Raw genomic sequence first — 4,637 nt, 5'->3', positions numbered from 1 at the left:
GAGAGCCGCCCCCCCTCGCCCCGTGCCCTCCCCAACTCCAGCCTGCCTGTCCCCCATCTGCCCCACCGCATGGTCAAGATCTCCTCCTTGTAAGGGCAGAGCGTGCAGTGGCTAGGAGGGGTGCCCCGTCCCCTCTGCCCACCACCGGAGCCTGGACACTGGGCTCCTGCCTGCCCTGGACACCTGGGTTCCACATGCCTAGGGGCATTGTCTTCCACAAACGCTGGGGTGTCACCTGGCTGAGGGCCTGGACTGGCCCGGACGCCTGGGTCTCCCTGCTTCGGTGCATGTCCTCACCTGGCTGCCTGGGTCCCAGGGCCGTTGTCTTCCACAAACGCTGGGGTGGTGGCCGCTGCCTGAGGGTCTGGATTTCTCCCAGCCGCCTGGGTTCCACAGGAGCATGGCCTGGCCCAGAAACCTGGGTCCCCCCACCCCCGCTTAGGCGCATGACTTTGCCCGGATGCCTTGGTCCCACCGCCGTAGCAACTGTCTTCCACAAATCCTGAGGTGCCACCCGCCGAGGGACACGACCTTGTCCGGATGCCTGGGTTCTGCCCCCCCCCACACCCCTTCAGCTCCCTGTTCGAAACAACGCCATATCTAGGGGACAGCTATGCAAGACGAGCAAACAGCACTACTGCCAGGGCTGGCCTGGAGGGCAGCAGGATATGACACCTGGGTAAAGCCTTTCCCAACCCAATCCCACCCCCCGCCCCAGGGCAACGTGGGCAAGAGCCCTGGTTAACCCAAAGTCCTTGTATGTCCTGTGCTGGGAGGGGAGTTGGGTCCTGCCAGCGGAGGGGGCTGGGAGCCCGGACGCCTGGGTTCTCTCCCTGGCTCTGGGAGGGAAGTAGGGGCTGGTGGTTAGAGCAGGGGGGGCTGGGAGCCAGGACTCCTGGGTTCTCTCCCAGCTCTGGGAGGGGAGTGGGGTTTAGTGGTTAGAGCAGGGGGGGCTGGGAGCCAGGACTCCTGGGTTCTCTCCCAGCTCTGGGAGGGAAGTGGGGGCTGGTGGTTAGAGCAGGGGGGGCTGGGAGCCCGGACCCCTGGGTTCTCTCCCAGCTCTGGGAGGGGAGTGGGAGCTGGTGAGTGAGAGTGGGGGTGGGCCTGGATGCCTGGGTTCTGTCCCTGGCTTGGGAAGGGGCAGGTTTGGGCCAGAGCTCTTTTGTGGAAGCACCAAATCCACCAAGATTCACCTTCCCCCACCCTGGATCAGACCCCTGGGCCCATATAGCCCAATGCCCACCCTAGATCAGAACCAAGGACCTGCGGGGCCGGACTCCTGGGTCCCTTCCCCACCCCCTTGGATGGACCCATCTACTCCCCACCAAGGGGGACACACCCAGATCTCCCTACACCACCCTGAAATCCAAGCCTCTGGCCTATGCATGTCTCTTCCAGCACCGGGGGCCGCTGTCCATGGCTGCCGACCACCACCTGCATGCATCTCCGTTCTAGCCTCAGTGGGACGGTGCCTCTTTGGGGGAGCAGAAAGGGGTGGTACCAGAGCCCCCCATATTCCACTCTCCCCTCCTTCGTGGGACCTTGCCTAGGTACAACAATCGACGGGGACCAGACGCCGAATCTGCTAATCACTTTGCGCCTTTGACGGGCCGCTGGCCACTTCGCAGTCTGCCTCGTGTGCCGTTCTAGGCATTCAGGGGTGGGCAGGACGCCTGGGTTCTCAACTTGGGGACAGGAGTGGGGTCTAGTGGTTAGAGTAGAGGGGCTGGGAGCCCGGATGCCTGGGTTCTCTCCCCAGCTCTAGGAAAAGAGGGGGTTGTTTCAGACCCCCCACCCCTGCCAATAGCCTGTAGGGCTTTTGTGCCCCTGATAAGAGTGGCAGCGGCATTCCTCACCCCCTCCCCAGCACTAACTGTGGGGTGGGGGTCCTGAAACATCTTGACCCAGGTGGGCAATGCAGGGACGAATGCATGGAGCTGCAGGGGGACAGCCAGCCCCAAGGAATGGCCAGCAGGGGGGTGCTAGAGGAGAAACTGAAGCCACGGGAACCGGGTTGGGGGTAGGTGTCCCCGAGTCCCACCACGCGCTCTGCGGAAGCAGCACCTCATTGGTTGAATAGCACAACACCCAATTCCTTGCATGCCCCCCCCCCATCTAAAGCAATATACCCAGTGGGCACCCCCCACCCAAGAGGGCATCCTTATAGGGGGGTGCCCCGGCTGGGAGGGGAGGTAACATGCCCCACACCTCCCCCTTCAATTTACCTCCATGTCTACATGAAGATGAGTGGAAAAGTTGGGGGGGGGGCAGGATTCCTGGGTCCTCTCCTGACTCAGTGTGTGACTGGTCAAATCACTTCAACTCAGGTTCCCCTTTGTGTCCACAGGGGGAGAATAAAAGTGACCAGCTTTGGGGTCGGGAGGTTGGTAGAGGAACCCCTTTGAGGCCAGAGGCGAATTTGATGCACCTTGCATGTGGGGCGCAGGGTGGGGGGAGCAGTACAGAGGCTGGGGGGGGCAGAGAAGCTGGGGATCGAGGGGCTGCCCTGAGCCCAGAGCAGCGCTGCTGTCATTGGAGCAAATACAATGAAACGTGTTAAAGCTCAGAACCCCGACTCCCGACCTTCCTTGGAGTGCGGGGGGCAAACTAAGAGGGGATGTGACACAAGGGGGCCCCTCGCAGGGGGGGGCATCAGATCCAGGGTGACCCAGGACAGGGGGTGGCTGGGGAGTGGGATGGGACTGGGACACAGGGCCTCTCCCCACTAGCTCCTGGCTCAGGGGTGTGTGTAAGGGTGCCAGGACTCCTGGGTTCTCTCCCCGGCTCTGGGAGGGGAGTGGGGGCTGGTGGTTAGAGCGGGGGGGCTGGAGCCAGGACTCCTGGGTTCTCTCCCTGGCTCTGGGAGGGGAGTAGGGGCTGGTGGTTAGAGCAGGGGGGCTGGGAGCCAGGACTCCTGGGTTCTCTCCCTGGCTCCGGGAGGGGAGTGGGGGCTGGTGGTTAGAGCGGGGGGGCTGGAGCCAGGACTCCTGCGTTCTCTCCCTGGCTCTGGGAGTGGAGTGGGGTCTAGTGGGGAGAGCAGGGAGGATGGGGGGCAGGACTCCTGGGTTCTCTCCCCGGCTCTGGGAGGGGAGTGGGGGCTGGTGGGTCAGAGCAGGGGGGCTGGGAGCCAGGACTCCTGGGTTCTCTCCCTGGCTCTGGGAGGGGAGTGGGGGCTGGGAGGTTAGAGCAGTGGGGGCTGGGAGCCAGGACTCCTGGGTTCTCTCCCTGGCTCTGGGAGGGGAGTGGGGGCTGGTGGTTAGAGCAGGGAGGCTGGGAGCCAGGACTCCTGGGTTCTCTCCCCGGCTCTGGGAGGGGAGTGGGGGCTGGTGGTTAGAGCGGGGAGGCTGGGAGCCAGGACTCCTGGGTTCTCTCCCTGGCTCTGGGGGGGAGTGGGGTCTAGTGGTTAGAGCACAGGGGCTGGGAGCCTGGACTCCTGGGTTCTTGCCCCTCCCCCTGGGGCTGGGCGGGCGGGTAAGTCCATCGAATGGGATAATAGGTAAGGAAAGGGGTGGGACTACATTTGAGACACAGACACCTCAGCCAATCAGAGCGGCTACCGTGGGGGCCTCTCCAGGGCAGGGCTAGAGAGGAAGGAGGCCCTTGATAGGATTATGCTTTGCAGCCAATCAGAATGGAGGGCTTTCTTCTTGGCCAATCAGAGAGCTGTCCTTCGCTGTCCAATCAATCAGAGATGAACGCTGTGCTCTCAGCCAGTGAAATGTGGGCGCCTGTCTTCCCAGCCAATCAAAGTAATTTTCTGTTTCCTCCTCCAATCGGAGGTGTGGAGCCTCTCAACAGCCAGTCAGAAAAGAGGGTAGGACCTTCGTAGCTAATGACAGATGTCGTCTCAGTCTTCTAGCCAATCAGAGATGGCTCCTTTGCGTTTCAGCCATTCGGAAATAGGTTCCTTGTCTCTCAGCCAGTCAGAAATGAGTCCTCCACATCTGAGCCAATCAGAAATCGGTTCCATGATGTTCAGCCAATCAGAAATGAGAGCTTCACCTCTGAACCAATAAGACAATTAAACGTTACTAAGGGCGGCCCAGGTCCCGCCTTCCTCTGTGTCGTTGCTATGGGCTGTGGGAGGGGGCATTGTAGTGGGAATACGGGGGTGGGTGGGACTTTTTTGGTGGCAGTTTAGCTTTGGCCAATCAGATAGTTGCCCCGTCAACCTGTGGCCAATGAGCGTGAGGTCGCACTTGGTAGCCAGTGAGACCAGGGTCGTTGCCAAGGCGTGCCTACTCCCCGCCCCGGCGTTGCTCAGGGGAGTGACGGCGGAAGTGAGCGCGCGGGGTCAGGGGCCGGCTGTGTTGATGTTGACACTAGGCCGGGGCCGAAAGCGAGGGGCTGCCGCGGAAGCCGGGAAGGGTCAAAAAGCCACAACGGGGAGGGGGAAGGAGCGGGCAAGCGAAGGGTTGATTCGTCTGCGTCCGGCCGCCGGACACTGCTGCTCCCCCTCCCCCCGGGCTATTTTCGCCCCCACGACCTCTCCCTATGGGGGGGCAGTGAGTGTGTGGGGGAGAGGGAGCATCCCCTCTATCCGGGTACCGAGCCCTCCCTGGTACCCCCCTTAGCCCCTCCATCCGGGTACCCCGCCCCCCCCGGTCCCCCCTTTAGCCCCTCCATCCGGGTACCCA

This window comes from Chelonoidis abingdonii, chromosome 11 (genome assembly GCF_003597395.2).
Source record: "Chelonoidis abingdonii isolate Lonesome George chromosome 11, CheloAbing_2.0, whole genome shotgun sequence".
Classification (NCBI taxonomy): Eukaryota; Metazoa; Chordata; order Testudines; family Testudinidae; genus Chelonoidis; species Chelonoidis abingdonii.
This window is presented reverse-complemented; position numbering follows the sequence as displayed.